The following is a 19082-nucleotide window of genomic DNA, read 5'->3' on the forward strand; positions in this document are numbered from 1 at the left end:
TGGTAAACAAGATAATATTTTTTTAAATTCTAAAAACGAAGCTAATATTTATCCGGTATTTTTTATCTTTATTTTGTTTAGTGTAAACATCGAACATAAAAAAGAGTTTAAAATTTAGATACAATAATGTTGATGTTATTTATTTGTTTATCACATTTAATCATTTAAAATAAGTCACTTGGCTTAAGTAGAACTTACGATTTGGGATATGTGTTTATGTATATCATAAATAATGCATTTTGAAAATATGGCTCAGTAGTTCTGTAGAAATATGTGTAAAAGGATTATCAACTAAGAAACGTTGACAACGTTAAGAAAGTAGCAAGTTAAAAAAACAGCTCTGCACACCGTTTGAAACTTGGTCCCATTTGTAATATGTAATTATATAACTTTAGGTGCATATCATAATCAATTTAAAACATTTCAAGAAGCGTTAGGTATCGTCATGTGCGGATTCAATATTAATTTGTTACAAGTAAAACAATGCTTGTTCTTGCATGGTGCACCATGCTATTGTTTAAACGTTTTAACTTAATAAAAACAGAATTATTTTGTTGAAAATAAAATAATGAACAAGTCGTATTTGTTGTAAGTAATGTTCATTAAAATTTGCTGCTTTGCTAACTTTCATCAAGAAACAGATTGTTTAAAAAGAGAGCAAAGAATTCACCGAACAAAATAAAGCCTATTGACAGTTGTGCCTGAAGATATTTCATTAAAACTTGGAATGAAGAGGATTGACGCATACGTTATGTAGCACACAAAATGCACAATTAGATGGGATATACGTTATTTTTTTAAATTTGTGCATTCTGCTGCGTATTTCTCGATTTATGTTCAAATTCAAAACCGCTTGATGAAAATAACGGTAATTTCAAGATTTATGGAGCTTAAATGAGTAATATCTAAGATATATTAAAATCGCATAATAATTTGAAAATATGGTTGAGGCTCTGCCTTTCCCAATGAAAGTGGCATCCTGGAATCACATTGTAATTACATTGCATATGGCATGAAAACGCTTGAAATGTGAAAGCTTTATTGCTAGTAGCTATTTGAATTTAAGATATAATCACGAAATTAAACATGTTCTGCTGTCCTTTAAAGAACATTGAGTCAAAAACATTTAGCATTCGCTAAAAATCGCTCGAAAACAAAATGTTTGTTCCCATTATTGCTCATTATACACATCAAACATCTTATCGACAAAAAATATAACAAGTCGCCCATCCTCCAATACTGGCATTACAAAACAATTAATGACGATTGATGAAATAATAATGGAATAATTATATTCAGAGCTACAGGGTGTCCCTGAAAGAGCTGTATCATAGGGAACTGAATTGTATGGGTACTTTAACCCATAAACCAAACGTAACTAAATAACTGATGATGTTGTAGGACACATCAGCTATCACATACGTTTTGGACTATGTTGAAGTATGGCGATGTCAGAAGTGAGAATTTTGTGGGGTGGATCAGAAAAAAAAAGCCTAAAAACTGAAATAATGCCAGAAAACGGGCGATTTTACTAATGTGCGTGGGCATTGAGACAAATTATTAAATCAAGATGGCCTTAGCACTCTGACTATTATACTCAATAGATCATCGATTAATTAGTATCCGTGGAAACTAGTGCAAAGGCTTAAAAATTAAGGAGTTTCGTAAAATTCTTATATTTCAAGAACGGTATGGCCAATTATCAAAATTCAGAAAAGAGTTATACCACAACCACACAAAGTATTTAGTTATGGCGTTAAACTACCCAAACAATTGAGTTTCCGACGATACATTTCTTTCAGGGACACCCTGTATCGCTAAACCAATCAATGGGCAGGGTATTTTTAGAGAACTGTGAGAGAGAGTTAATTATTTAAAAAATATTATTTACGTTAACCTTCTAAAGAAGGGATATTTCAGTCTGCTTAAAGATTTGGCCGATATAATACGCATTGAACGTCTTACAACATGTATACTAGTATTTAATGCTAAAACCCTTATCTTTCTTTACCCGTCTATATTCCACTGACAGCTTAAGTGACAGCTCCAGATAATATCAGCTTAATTTCTTAAGATAAATTCAACTGGTAAACTACATCGATATCTCATTCTTCTGAACCAAAAATGTAACACATGCCCTATTTCAAGTATTTGATATAAATTCCACGTGTAACCATAGAAACGTTTTTGTACACTGACCAGATTACGTTAACACATTTGATGACCAGCCTTTACAATACTTTACAACATTGCCGTAAGCTTTTTTACAATACAAATTTCGGCTTTGAAATTTAAACTAAAGTGTGAAGTACAATTATCTTGGCGGATATAAACTCAAGTGATGTTACTGTTAGTATACGTTTATAGCGTCGATTAAGACTCTTTCTAAATTCTTTATGAAACCATACTTGACAATTAATTAGCTCTTTTCAAATCACACTTTTAACTTAATGGGTGCTAAGGGGCGTTAAATTTAAATTCAAGTAAAACCATAATGGAAATGTGTGCACTTCAAGTTGCTATTAACGCTCTAGTAAGATTACGAAAACACTTGATGGATACGTCAGTCTAAAAGAGGTTACACCCTAAAGGTTAGTAATGCATAAGCCTTTTTGAAATCATTTTAAAGCATTTTCGGGATGTATAGCTTAACATGTATGATATTATAACCTACAATCTTAAATTTCGTCGTGCGTATTACATGGTGACGGATGTCATACCCAGGGTACATTACATAGTGACGAATGTCGATCGCAAATTTATTAATTTATTAAGAACTGGATATCGGGAAAAAGTTCAGTAGGTGAATTGTTTGGGCATAATATCTGCACAAAACGTAACGCATCTGTTATAAATACGACTGTGGCTTCGGCACTAATAATTGTTTTCATAATATTTCAACATAGAAAGAAGGATGACTTATTTACGCGCATTTTGATACCCCATAATAATGGCATATGTTAATATTGATGTAATATTGGATGGCTGAGCATGATACCATAACATATCGGATGAGTCATAAAAATATCGGACGAGACAGCGGCGAGTTCGATATTTGTATGACGAATCCGATATGTTATGGTATCATGCGAAATAAGCCATCCAATAGTATCATTATTAGGCTTTCTTAAAGGAGTGTTTCGTGATCCTAGCATCGTCTTTTTATGACATTTTTCAGTACATATCCACGAAAAAAGCCTATTCCCAAAATTTCGCGTTTGCGAGTTATGCATGATTATGTGTATTCCACTGCTTCATAGACAATGCGTTGTAATTTCGTTCTGGTGCACCAGAACGAAATTCAAATTTTACGATATCTTTGCAAAACGAATTAATCTGCAAGAAATATTTTGTACATAAACATTATGTAGCCAGAGGTTTCCAGTGATATACAAATCTCAACTTTTTTTTAGAAAAGTGGGGATGAGGCTGTGGATCACGAAATGCACCTTTAACTCCTAATAACCCTGAAAACATAATAATGAACAAAACATATCGGATGAGTCATAAAAATATCGGACGAGACAGCGGCGAGTTCGATATTTGTATGACGAATCCGATATGTTATGGTATCATGCGAAATAAGCCATCCAATAGTATCATTATTAGGCTTTCTTAAAGGAGTGTTTCGTGATCCTAGCATCCTCTTTTTATGACATTTTTCAGTACATATCCACGAAAAAAGCCTATTCCCAAAATTTCGCGTTTGCGAGTTATGCATGATTATGTGTATTCCACTGCTTCATAGACAATGCGTTGTAATTTCGTTCTGGTGCACCAGAACGAAATTCAAATTTTACGATATCTTTGCAAAACGAATTAATCTGCAAGAAATATTTTGTACATAAACATTATGTAGCCAGAGGTTTCCAGTGATATACAAATCTCAACTTTTTTTTTAGAAAAGTGGGGGATGAGGCTGTGGATCACGAAATGCCCCTTTAACTCCTAATAACCCTGAAAACATAATAATGAACAAAATTGGACAAACCATCCTTCTTTCATGTTGAACTATTGTTAAAAAAGTTAGTTCTGAAGCTATAGGCGCATTTATAACAGCTGTATTACTTTTTGTTCATTTAGTCCCAAGGTCAAATACCCTGAAATTAAGAATTCCAAAATTTGATTTTTTTTAATGGGAATGTCATCTTTAAAGACCTATAACTCAAAAACATGCCTGGCGACTGGTTCCGGGTTTTGTTGGAGCTGGTCACATATGTATGTAAATATCAAAATAAATGCATTTAATTTTCAACACTTAATGGGTTGGTGATGCAAATGACAAATTCGTTACATAGTTACAATATAATGGTATTTACAAGTGAGCGATATATTTTGGACAGCTCTAGCACTGACTTAACGATTCGTTTATACCCAACAAAACGATTCGTACCCTACAATATGCAATGTATATCTCTTATCAAATTGAACCGTGGCAGTCGCTTATTACAAGCGACTAAATTATAAAAATTATAGTAATGATCAAATAACCCTGTTGCCATTTAGAAAGATATATTTCATGTTTAATTACATATTTCATTAGCTTTTGTGACAACAAACCGGAAAATTAGCGCAACTCGTGGTTGAAATTATCATTAGACAAGCACAAACGATGCAGAAAGTGTTCTACATAACACAGCATTACAAAACACAGTGACCGCTCTGAGAAAATATTTTCTTGGGGCATCGCAGTTTCCGGATGGGACCGGTTCTCGTTCTGTATGTGTTTCCATTTTGAGATGAGATGGCATTTGAATATCGATCATTGCAAATGCTCGAATTATTAACATTGTCAAATTTTGCCCCTGCACTAAACCGTTCAATCGTTCACAATGTCCTAACATTGTAGGTTAAAGACCACTAATTATGTATTACACGGGTTTCAATGGGAAAATGCCTAATTTCGGGTGGAATTTTCTCATATTCAGAACTCTCACAGTTCAATGCCACCAATATCAGGTGAAACTATATGATTTAGATGCCAAATGATCAAAAATTCAACATAGGTTGACCTGAGACTTTTCTTGTTTTAACGCACTGAACCGTAAACACCTTAAAATGACAGTGCGCCCTCGAAGCTGAAAGTTACAATATGATAGGGCGACTATTTACTAAAAACAGAAGCCGTGCGTATGAATTTTGCTACTATTACATCAAAAATGTCATATAATGAGAGAAAATGTACCATTTTGAAGCATCAAACTCTAAAAAGTACTTTTTTGACTATATACCTTGATCAATTTCAGCGATTTTAATGCAGTCTTTTCGAATGCCATGAAAACAAATAGTTACTCATCGTATTTGAATGTATCGCCCAGGCCTATTAGTGGTATTTAACCTATATAAGCACAAAGGTGCTCCAATCTCGGGTAAAATGCCATGAATGTAAACATTGACATTTGCAATACATGTTTTAACAAGAAATTTTCTGGAAAACAGCATGACGAGTAAAATATCAATGATTCTTAGTCAGTGGGAGTGGTCTAGTTCGTAGACACATTTCTGATTGGACAATCGCATGATTTCGGGTGCCGTCTATCAGGCCGTAGACGACCCCACGTCATCATGCGTCTTGATAATGCGTAACACGCGTGTAGAGGTGCGAGTATGTATCGCGCTGGATGCGTAGACTAGTGCGGAATACGCGTACGCGCTAGCAATACGTGCAGTAGAATACGTGAAGTTGTAAACAAGTTTCGTTCATTTTATAATGAGGGAGTTTTATGACGGTAACTTAGTTTTTGCTTAAAAAGTTTGTTTACAGTTATTAAAATAATATTTAACTGACTAAGAATGAGAATAAACGATAGGAATTTTTATTTTGCCTATCCTCTACCTATGATAGACGACAGGCAGGTCCAATATTTTTATCGTAGTGGATACCGGCTGCGCCGGCATCCACTACTCAAAATATTGGACCTGCCTGTCGTCTATCACACGGTAGAGGATAGGCAAAATAAAAATTCCTATCGTTTATTCTCTAATTTTCGACACCCTGTATGATGACTGTTTCGCTGTTTTTGCTTCAACCTAGGACTATATCTGGGGATTCGTATCTGTAGCCTGTCCTAGCACGATCAGATCAGATTAAGATTGATTTAGGGTTAGTGTTCCGAATTAGGCTTGCTGTTTAGTGTTAGAATTGTTGATTAGGGTCAGGTTCGCATTAGGAATAGGGTTTTTATAGGGCTAGGCTCATGGATAGGGATAGAGATACGGCTAGGTCCGAGGATTAGATATGGGTTTAAAATAGAGTTATAGATCAATTAGGGTTCCGGCTTGAGTTAGGATAGAGTGAGGCCACACATGATGCTGTAGAGGCCCATAGACAACGTGTACACAAAGACTAGGTCTTATTTTACACGTGACTATAGGCCTTACATGCGCCTTAAAGCTTAAGCAAAATGGCTAGCCTAGGCCTATACTGTATTTACACGTATAGGCCTATGTACGTTATTTAGGGCAAGGAAATCACCAACAAAATGTGCATGTGGGTCTAATTAACAAAGTGGCGTGTCTATATGCTCATCAACATTGATTTTTCATCATCATTAAGCTTTCTATATGTATACGCAGGCAAGCGAAGGTTGTTGAATTTAAGAAGCTCTGAAATCACAGAAACCAGCCGTTAACCCAATACTAATGCCACAAGACCCCCCCCCCCTCAATCCGTTACTACCTCAAAGGGTTCTAAAAACATACCTTAGTAGTCGAAGAAGATGCACGTTTTCTTGCCAGGGCAAATACAGTTAAATATTGAGAAATGTAAGCAAAAAATAGCTAGAAAAGTCTCCATGACGAATATCAGATCCATAGAATTCAGTGTTTCTATAGGTTAAAGACCACTAATTATGTATTACACGGGTTTCAATGGGAAAATGCCTAATTTCGGGTGGAATTTTCTCATATTCAGAACTCTCACAGTTCAATGCCACCAATATCAGGTGAAACTATATGATTTAGATGCCAAATGATCAAAAAATTCAACATAGGTTGACCTGAGACTTTTCTTGTTTTAACGCACTGAACCGTAAACACCTTAAAATGACAGTGCGCCCTCGAAGCTGAAAGTTACAATATGATAGGGCGACTATTTACTAAAAACTGAAGCCGTGCGTATGCATTTTGGTACTATTACATCAAAAATGTCATATAATGAGAGAAAATGTACCATTTTGAAGCATCAAACTCTAAAAAGTACTTTTTTGGCTATATACCTTGATCAATTTCAGCGATTTTAATGCAGTCTTTTCGAATGCCATGAAAACAAATAGTTACTCATCGTATTTGAATGTATCGCCCAGGCCTATTAGTGGTATTTAACCTATATAAGCACAAAGGTGCTCCAATCTCGGTAAAATGCCATGAATGTAAACATTGACATTTGCAATACATGTTTTAACAAGAAATTTTCTGGAAAACAGCATGACGAGTAAAATATCAATGATTCTTAGTCAGTGGGAGTGGTCTAGTTCGTAGACACATTTCTGATTGGACAATCGCATGATTTCGGGTGCCGTCTATCAGGCCGTAGACGACCCCACGTCATCATGCGTCTTGATAATGCGTAACACGCGTGTAGAGGTGCGAGTATGTATCGCGCTGGATGCGTAGACTAGTGCGGAATACGCGTACGCGCTAGCAATACGTGCAGTAGAATACGTGAAGTTGTAAACAAGTTTCGTTCATTTTATAATGAGGGAGTTTTATGACGGTAACTTAGTTTTTGCTTAAAAAGTTTGTTTACAGTTATTAAAATAATATTTAACTGACTAAGAATGAGAATAAACGATAGGAATTTTTATTTTGCCTATCCTCTACCTATGATAGACGACAGGCAGGTCCAATATTTTTATCGTAGTGGATACCGGCTGCGCCGGCATCCACTACTCAAAATATTGGACCTGCCTGTCGTCTATCACACGAGAGGATAGGCAAAATAAAATTCCTATCGTTTATTCTCTAATTTTCGGACACCCTGTATGATGACTGTTTCGCTGTTTTTGCTTCAACCTAGGACTATATCTGGGGATTCGTATCTGTAGCCTGTCCTAGCACGATCAGATCAGATTAAGATTGATTTAGGGTTAGTGTTCCGAATTAGGCTTGCTGTTTAGTGTTAGAATTGTTGATTAGGGTCAGGTTCGCATTAGGAATAGGGTTTTTATAGGGCTAGGCTCATGGATAGGGATAGAGATACGGCTAGGTCCGAGGATTAGATATGGGTTTAAAATAGAGTTATAGATCAATTAGGGTTCCGGCTTGAGTTAGGATAGAGTGAGGCCACACATGATGCTGTAGAGGCCCATAGACAACGTGTACACAAAGACTAGGTCTTATTTTACACGTGACTATAGGCCTTACATGCGCCTTAAAGCTTAAGCAAAATGGCTAGCCTAGGCCTATACTGTATTTACACGTATAGGCCTATGTACGTTATTTAGGGCAAGGAAATCACCAACAAAATGTGCATGTGGGTCTAATTAACAAAGTGGCGTGTCTATATGCTCATCAACATTGATCTTTCATCATCATTAAGCTTTCTATATGTATACGCAGGCAAGCGAAGGTTGTTGAATTTAAGAAGCTCTGAAATCACAGAAACCAGCCGTTAACCCAATACTAATGCCACAAGACCCCCCCCCCTCAATCCGTTACTACCTCAAAGGGTTCTAAAAACATACCTTAGTAGTCGAAGAAGATGCACGTTTTCTTGCCAGGGCAAATACAGTTAAATATTGAGAAATGTAAGCAAAAAATAGCTAGAAAAGTCTCCATGACGAATATCAGATCCATAGAATTCAGTGTTTCTATAGGTTAAAGACCACTAATTATGTATTACACGGGTTTCAATGGGAAAATGCCTAATTTCGGGTGGAATTTTCTCATATTCAGAACTCTCACAGTTCAATGCCACCAATATCAGGTGAAACTATATGATTTAGATGCCAAATGATCAAAAATTCAACATAGGTTGACCTGAGACTTTTCTTGTTTTAACGCACTGAACCGTAAACACCTTAAAATGACAGTGCGCCCTCGAAGCTGAAAGTTACAATATGATAGGGCGACTATTTACTAAAAACTGAAGCCGTGCGTATGCATTTTGGTACTATTACATCAAAAATGTCATATAATGAGAGAAAATGTACCATTTTGAAGCATCAAACTCTAAAAAGTACTTTTTGGCTATATACCTTGATCAATTTCAGCGATTTTTTTAATGCAGTCTTTTCGAGTGCCATGAAAACAAATAGTTACTCATCGTATTTCAATGTATCGCCCAGGCCTATTAGTGGTATTTAACCTGTATGAAAAAACGCTTGATCGTTGTTTAGGAATAGTCTATGTGTGACAGCTTTGCTATTGGCAGGCCCTTATTCGTATTTCAAATGTCTTTAAGTAACTTATCGAAATTTGAGTCAAAAATGTTTTGCGTTCGCAAAAAAAAAGGAGAAAAAAAGAAAAAAAAAAAAAACGCTCGAAAAACAAATGTTGGTTCCTATTCCAAACCTGTCACACACTCTTTATACACATGAATTATCTCAACGCCTTCCCATGACAGTCACCCATTGACCGCAATGCTGGAGATACACATCTTTAATCCCTTAATAGTGAACATAATAATGTGCTTTATAATCTTTATAATGTGATGCGATCACGCAAAATCAGTCGGAACTCGAAAATATTAAATTTTTAGTTTCTTATAGAATAGTAAAAAAACATTTACAAAGCTGAATTTTGCAGAAAACCCCATTGAAATTGAACGACAAGTTTCAAAGATATGAGCAATTAAAGAGTTTCCAAAACAATAGGAAACAAAAGGAAATATTTCATTTGTTTGGCTATATCTCAAAATCAATATTTACGAGTTCTGACTGATGTTGCTTGATCGCATCACATATATGTTTATAATATAGAAAGGATATATTATACCATTGCTGATCGTGTGGAGGTGCAGTTATAATATGAAGAGCTTATTTCCAAACCGTGTAAATCAGAAGCACGTGTTTGTGGACTTAAAAGTCCACAAACACGTGCTTCTGATTTACCTGTGCGATATTGCAATTGGTTGTGATGCTATGTACTATATTATCAGTTGGGTGCACCATTACAAAGCAAATATTGGATACACGGTAACAATACTGTGTGAGGCCTTTGATTCCAAATGAGAACAATAGTCTGCATATTGTTAACCAACATTGTTGTGGTAAATAAAAATCGCGCTGATTTATAGTGCGCTACTCACAGGCAAAACGTCTAGATCCTGATCCACAAGCCTCAGCACACTTTACAGGTTGTCGCTGACCACTAAGGCCCATATCATTCCATAAACCATTAAACAGCAATTCAGGGACTTTGCTGCTTTCAAGAGCGCACATCCTAGACATTCCACAAATAACCTTTGCAACCAGGATCAGCTCCCCGAGTTTCGTACGGGTTACAACGAGACAAATAATGATAATTAGCAGTGAGTTCTTTGTCCAGGGGAATTTCAAGCTAACTCAATTTTCCACGAGAGCGTACTAGGCACCGCAAGGGTTCGAACCCGCAACCTCTCGCACCATAGTCGAACGCCTTATCGATTGAACTAACTTGACTGCTGTAATGGATTGTTGATGGTACAACTCATTGTTGTCAATGTCAAACTTGTCAAAGCAATCGTGATTGTATCACACAAGTAAATGAGAAACATGTGGTTGTGGACTTAACAAGGTTTGGAAATAAACTCTTCATATACAAAGAAGATAACACTTACAAGTCACACATCCTCCACTAATGTCATGTTATAAACACTTATTTATGATTGATGAAATAATTAAACTGCATATTAAAAATGTGTGAAAATATCAAAATAACCAACGTCATATTCTATGTAAATTTTCTTAACTTGGAACCATTTTCAGTTCAATGCAAATGACCAAATTGTTACACAGTAGGGTTTTACCATTTGACAGTATTACTGTTTATACTTATGATGTTAAATTTAAATGTAAATTTTGTTCTTGCCCAACGACGATATAAGGGTATTTACGAGGCACGGGTATTGGGCGACCGATATATTCTGAACAGCTCTAGCACTCGCGGAAGGGCTCTGTGGTATGAACGTTTCGACAGTATTTTTGTGGGACATGAGAGCACATCAGATATATCAAATTTAATTCTGAATACCAGGAATATCCTTCTGATATCAAATAGTTTTGATTTTTTTTTAATTCCCGATATGATACAAATTTTATGACAAATTATTAAAATTTGATGAAGTAAGTAAACTTTCTAAATCTAATGATATGTATAAGTGTTTGTAGCTGGGATGAAAAGCTGTCGATCAATTAAAAATGTTGACCTTTTATATTGAAGATATTAATTTTATTTTGGGGAAAAAATGAGTATCTTCAATACGAATGGTCAAAATTTTCAATTGATCGTCGGCTCTTCATTCTAGCTGCGTACACTTTAAATACATGTCATTTGATTTGTAAAGTTTACTTCGAGGACTGTTATATATTAAAAATATCAATTTTTAATCATTGGCCATAAAATGTGTATCATATCGCGAATTTCAAAAAATCAAAACTATTTGATATCAGAAGGACATTCTTCGTATTCAGAATGCAATTCGATATATCTGATGTGCTCCCATGTCCCACAGAATACGTTCATACCCGACCCCTTAACGATTTGATTATATCCAATAAATGATTCGTACCGCACAATATGTAACGTATCTCTTATACTTGTGTTATTTACGTGAACTGTCGCTCATAGCAAGCGACTAAAGTTTAAAGTAATCATCATAATCAAATAACCCTGCTGTCATTTTAAGATAATATATTTCATGTTTCATTTCACATTTCATTAGCTTTCTTACCCAACAAACCGGAAAATTAGCGCGTCTCGTGGTTGTCATTACTATTGGATAAGCATAACACAACATTACACATCACAGTGACCGCTCTGCAAATAAAGACATTTTACGGATGGGGCCGGTTCTTACAGCTTTTGAAGTCAAACACTGCAGTGTACTACTTCATATTAATATTTTTAATTAATCTTACAGGCTATTAGTCAAGGAAGGCCAATACCGTAGATTTCCGTCTAGAAGCATATATGCCTCTAAACGAGGGGTTTTTTTAACGAAAGATATGAAAGGCCAATACCCTTTATCAGTAATATAGTTGTTCAAACTCCAAATAACGTTTTTGTTGAGAGTGTCTGCCTCTTGTCTCTTGTGTCAAAAAAACTTCGTTTAGAGGCATATATATGCTTGTAGACGGAATTTAACGGTATTATATGAAAAGTTATGTTTTTTGTTTTTGTTTTTTTTTCTCTTTGAACAGATCATTAGAACTATTTATTTTAACTGTGGATTTTGTTCACTCAAGTGGCGACACGTCACTAAAATGTGAGCTAAACATCTGAATTTTATTTTGATCCCCCCCCGAAAAATCATGCACATAGGGTGGAAATGACACCCTTATATCAAGCCTTTGGGCCCTCTTTTATAACACACATGTCATAACTCGTGGATATCAGTTTTATTTATCTCACTATAAAATTACAAAAGTACAAACATAACTAAGTCAACCTCCCCCAAGGCTCGCCTTAATAAATAGCGCTCGGTGTTAAGTAGAAAGGTTTTAAATGAAATATAATATAAACCAATCTACTTAAACTTGGTATTACCACTTCAGTAGGTTTGTAAACACTTGGCGTGTACTTCAGTCTAAAAGAGGTTACACTCTAAAGGTTATTTATAAGCGATCATACAGAACAACAGCTTTTGTAAGTATTTTCACGATTTGTAACTCAAAGTCTTTATATTTTGTTTTTTGTTATTGTGTTTGATATGCCCAGTACATGTAATAGACATTATGAGTCACGGACACGTCTCAATTAACTCAATTAACGACTGTTCTTTTGATCAAATAAACGATTAATACCTTGCATTGTGTATTGGACATCGCATAATTATTAAAGTAAAATATCGCCCAATCGATTTTATTGTTGAAGCTGGTCACATTATAATGATTGTTGACCAATAATAATTTGCTAATTTATTTTGAAAGTCTGTTTTGAATACCTCGTTATAACAGGCAAGTCAATCGATATCGATGGTTGCAATATGTGTGAGGCTAAAGCATGTCATAGTATAACATTGAAATAGTATTCTATTACTCTTACGACCCATTATTCAAAATCGCGCACTGTGAATTGTTAAAACACATCACGCGAGAGCCCATTATTCTGCAATAATGGGTCAAGCGCCGTAACACATTCTACGCACAGCATTACGCTTGGTTGCGCGTGCAATATTTCCGCGATACGCGCTGTCTATTTTCTGGTACGGTAATAGAATAGAAATAAAGGGTGCAGCATTATCCTTTACACGCAAATAATGTGGCCTCGGCAGAAAAACGTTTAAATAATGGATTCGGCTGCGCCTCACCCATTATTTACGACTTACTGCCTCGGACACATTATTTGGGTGTAAAGGATAATGCATTACCCTTTATTTCTTAATTAATAGCTTAATATGTGTCTTTATTATGTGATATTTTTGGCATTATGCTTTACTTAGGTGTGTTTGGTCACCCACGCGTGGAATTCAATACTAATAAAAAGGCTTACTTGTATCGTAACGTTACGTAACGTCGTGAAGCTACGTAGCTTCAAACGAAGTACATAAAAAGGGTGCACGTTTGAACCCCTAAAGGTCCTTGACCATGTCCCGTATATTGAACCATCAAGGGTTCTTCCAAGGAACCTTTGTATTGGGAGCTCTTTGAAGAACCCTTTCAAAAGGGTGCTTCAAAGAACATGTAAAGGTTCTTTGTTGAACCTGTTACGAGTCGTACTTGACTCAAGGCCAAAATCACCTTTTACCCGAACTCACACGAATGCACAACACACATACACTGTATGATTAAGCTAACAAAATCTAAGTCTTTAATTGAAAACAAAGTATGATTGGTAAATATAACAACAATATTATATATACAATAAAATCACACAATCACAGTTTTATTCTATCAGTACTTAACCAGCGGTTTTCATGTTGGTGATCCTAGAGTTCTTGCAATGTTCTGGACGACTGATGCATATATCCTTATTCACTTGTCCTGCGAAATCAGCGAAGTCCATTGTACACTTGCGTTTATAAATATCCTTGCGTATGAAATCCTCACAGGAAAATGCTGCTGCTTACTCCAATCCTTTATCTTCTTGCGCTGCTTTCTCCAAAATGTATCTCCTTGCGCTGCTTTCTCCAAAATATATCTCCTTGCGCTGCTTTCTCCAAAATATATCTCCTTGCGCTGCTTTCTCCAAAAATTTTGCTATTTCCACAATATCTTCTGGAAGCAGGACTGCAATACAGTTGTCCCCACTTATATTGACAGTTGTGTTGGATCAAAAACCATAGATCATCATAATAGATAATCTATGTATAAACCAGACTTTAGCAAGTCGACAGAATAATATATGTTCCTTTCTTGGAACAAGTACGCTCTTTGACGTATTGTAGATCTTCTCCGACAACACTGGTAGGTAGTAGTGCATTGACAACATAAAATAATTCTGGTTCGCAATTTCCTTTCTTTGAAGGAATTGGACTGTATGCATTTTAGCTAGCTAGCCCAGATCAACAAGAACACTATAAACTGTCTCAATGATAAAGGCTATTGCAGCCTGTCAGATCTGTATCCAGATGATAAAGATAGGTAAATCAGAAACACGTGTTTGTGGACTTAAGGGACCGTTCACAAACACTTGCTAGGGGGGCCTGATGAAAAAAGGGGGAGGGGCCTTAGAAATAGCCAACGTCATGTTCTATGTAAATTGTCTTAACTTGGAACCATTTTCATTTCAATGCAAATGACCCAATTGTTACACAGTATGTTTTACCATTTGACAGTATTATTGTTTATACTTATGAGGTTCTAAACTCAGAAGTCAATTTTAAATGTAAATTTAGTTTTTGCCCAACGACGATATAAGGGTATTTACGAGGCACGGATATGGGCGACCGATATATTCTGAACAGCCCTAGCACTCGCTGAAGGGCTCTGGTATGAACGTTTCGACAGTATTTTTGTGGAACATGAGAGCACATCAGACATATCAAATTGAATTCTGAATACGAGGAATATCCTTCTGATATCAAATAGTTTATCTAATGATATGTATTTGTGTTTGTAGGTGGGATGAAAAGCTGTCGATCAATTGATAATTTGTTGACCTTTTATATTGAAGATATTAATTTTTTTCCCAAAAAATCTTGTTTTGGTGTTTTGGGAGAAAAAATGAGTATCTTCAATACGAATGGTCAAAATTTTCAATTGATCGTCGGCTTTTCATTCTAGCTTCGTACACTTTAAATACATGTCATTTATAAAGTTTACTTCGAGGACTGTTAAATATTAAAAATATCAATTTTTAATCATTGGCCACAGGGCCCCTGTGGAAAGCAGTGCTTGCACTGATCAGGGTTTATCCTCGTTAAAGATGTCATAAAATAAAATAAAATAAAAATATCGCGAATTTCAAAAAATCAAAACTATTTGATACCAGAAGGACATTCTTCGTATTCAGAATGCAATTCGATATGTCTGATGTGCTCCCATGTCCCACAGAATACGTTCATACCCGACCCCTTAAGTATTTATTGTGGGACATTAGAACACATCAGACATATCGAATTGCATTCTGAATACGAAGAATGTCCTTCTGATATCAAACAATTTTGATTTTTTGAAATACGCAATGTAATACACATTTTATGGCAAATGATTAAAAATTGATATTTTTGATATTTCAAATTTTAATAATTTGTCATAAAATTTGTATTATATCGTGAATTTCAAAAATGAAAATTATTTGATATCAGAAAGACATTCTTCGTATTCAGAATGCAATTCGATATGTCTGATGTGCTCTCATGTCCCACAAAAATACTGTCGAAACGCTCAAAACGCTCATTCCAGATCCCTTAACGATTTGATTATATCCAATAAATGATTCGTACCGCACAATATGTAACGTATCTCTTGTACTTGTGTTATTTACGTGAACTGTCGCTCATAGCAAGCGACTAAAGTTTAAAGTAATCATCATAATCAAATAACCCTGCTGTCATTTTAAGATAATATATTTCATGTTTCATTTCACATTTCATTAGCTTTCTTACCCATCAAACCGGAAAATTAGCGCGTCTCGTGGTTGTCATTACTATTGGATAAGCATAACACAACATTACACATCACAGTGACCGCTCTGCGCGCCAATAAAGACATTTTACGGATGGGGCCGGTTCTTACAGCTTTTGAAGTCAAACACTGCAGTGTACTACTTCATATTAATATTTTTAATTAATCTTACAGGCTATTAGTCAAGGAAGGCCAATACCGTAGAATTCCGTCTAGAAGCATATATGCCTCTAAACGAGGTTTTTTTTTAAGATATGAAAGGCCAATACCCTTCTCAAAAAACATTGCAATAGATTGGTCTTACAAATACATGTTTGTACAGCCGCCTTTATCAGTAATATAGTTGTTCAAACTCCAAATAACGTTTTTGTTGAGAGTGTCTGCCTCTTGTCTCTTGTGTCAAAAAAACTTCGTTTAGAGGCATATGCTTGTAGACGGAATTTAACGGTATTATATGAAAAGTTATGGGTTTTTTTTTGGTTTTTTTCTCTTTGAACAGATCATTAGGACTATTTATTTTAACTGTGGATTTTGTTCACTCAAGTGGCGACACGTCACTAAAATGTGAGTTAAACATCTGAATTTTATTTTATCCCCCCCGAAAAATCATGCACATAGGGTGGAAATGACAATCATGCACATAGGGTGGAAATGACACCCTTATATCAAGCGTTTGGGTCCTCTTTTATAAAACACATGTCATAACTCTACGATATCAGTTTTATTTATCTCACTATAAAATTACAAAAGTACAAACACAACTAAGTCAACCTCCCCTAAGGCTCGCCTTAATAAATGGCGCTGGGTGCTAAGTAGAAAGGTTTTAAATGAAATATAATATAAACCAATCTACTTAAACTTGGTATTACCACTTCAGTAGGTTTGTAAACACTTGGCGTGTACTTCAGTCTAAAAGAGGTTACACTCTAAAGGTTATTTATAAGCGATCATACAGGACGATCAGCTTTTGTAAGTATTTTTACGATTTGTAACTCAGAGTCTTTATATTTTGTTTTTTGTTATTGTGTTTGATATGTCCGGCACGCGTTATTTCTTTCTGCAACCATAATGGGCCGCAATGCGATAACACATAGTACATACATGTAATTATAGGCATATGAGGCTAGATATAACACGAGTTTATTACCATTATTGTTTCCTCTTACTTAATAAAATAAAAAGAAATCGATAGAGTTAAAATTCTACAACGGTTTACCTGAGGTTCGAACCCACAACCTATGTATCCATAGTCTAATACCTACACGACTGTGCTATGATTCGTTGTGCCAGAAATTGTTTGTTTATGATACTTATTGATTACGGAATAAAGTGCATACAAACAATATACTATTACTAGTATATTAGTACTAATAAATACGAATATAATCCTAACCCTAACCCTAATCCCTAACCCTTACCTTTACCCTAACACTAACCTTAACCCTAACCCTAACCCTAAACCCTAACCCTAACCCTAACCCTAAACCCTAAACCCTAACCCTAATCCTAACACTGACCCCTAACCCTAACCCTAACCCTAACCCTAACCCCTAACCCTAACCCTAACCCTAACCTAAGACCCTAACCCTAAGACCCTAACCTTAGGGTTAGGGTTAGGGTTAGGGTTAGGATTATATTCGTATTTATTAGTACTAATATACTAGTAATAGGATATGCGTAATATCGGCTCAAATGTCCAATAATTTGTCATTTTATGTTTCTTAACAAGTGTTAATTTATTTTGGCACATAATATTTACAATAGCAAGACACCTTTTGACTTAATATTATCTCCCATTATTTATTACTAAATCTAAAACTAAAAACACCGGATTTATCGTCTCTATTACCAGTCATGGGAGCTATGAACATAGCCAGCAAGATGACAACGCATACAGCCATTCAGCTTCACAGCCTGTGATGTGTTAGAGACTGTTTTGCACTTACGATGTTGTAGCATTCCGTGATTTTGATGTTTAGGCCCAATAAAGTAGCGTATGTGGCACATACGATGGTCTTGCAGCAAATGAAAAACAAAATTAGCGTGCAAGACTATCGTAAGTGGCACATACGATAGTCTTGCATGCATTAATTAAAATTGCTTTGTACTTACGATATTTTATTTTAATAATTAAAAAATAATTAAGAAATTTTGAAACTTAAAACCTGGTTTAAAATGTGTGTTTTTATATGGCCTCGCATTATTCGTCAAAATCTCATTTTGGCCAAAAATGTCACTTACGATAGTGTAGCACTCTGCCGACGAAACCTGTGTATCATTTTAATTCCTTCAGTTAGATTTACCTGGCCATTACATTACATTACATTACATTACATTACATTACATTACATTACATTACATTACATTACATTACATTACATTACATTACATTACATTACAACTCATATAAGTTTATCATTATCATGTATAACTTCTTTACTATAATTTACAATACCATCACCATAATGCTCGGATTATATCAGTACGATCAACATACCTTGAGAGCAAACTTCACGTTACACGTAGAATTTCAACATTAGATTATAAGGACATTAAGCAATATTGTAACATTTATACACAATTGTAATGTACTTTACTGTACCAACATTCTCTGCACATAATAAAGGCCTGGTGTGTTGTATTTTTAACAAAATGTAATATTAAAAAGAAAAGAAATAAAGAGCATAATTTGATTTATACGATTCAATTATTAGGCGAATTTGGAATACATTCTGATTTAATTTTTGTTTAACTTAATTTTGAATTAAAATGTCATTTCGAGTGTTCAAAATTGTTGTTGATTATACAATTGAAGTACAATTGTTTTATACCTAAACAATAAGAATAGGTTAATTTTTATGCAGATGTTACTAT

General features: G+C 35.1%; 1 protein-coding gene across 6 annotated transcripts in view; it reads right to left on the minus strand.

The window, feature by feature from the left end:
* Positions 1-16910: 16910 nt before the first annotated feature.
* Positions 16911-19082, minus strand: part of LOC140163064 (uncharacterized) — a 96316-nt gene continuing 94144 nt past the window's right edge. For all 6 annotated transcript variants that reach the window (XM_072186436.1, XM_072186435.1, XM_072186434.1 and 3 more), the window contains one exon: positions 16911-19082. This exon is cut by the window's right edge and continues 2066 nt beyond it. The gene's annotated coding sequence lies outside the window, so the exon portion shown is untranslated.

The sequence above is a fragment of the Amphiura filiformis genome, chromosome 10 (assembly GCF_039555335.1).
Source record: "Amphiura filiformis chromosome 10, Afil_fr2py, whole genome shotgun sequence".
NCBI lineage: Eukaryota > Metazoa > Echinodermata > Ophiuroidea > Amphilepidida > Amphiuridae > Amphiura > Amphiura filiformis.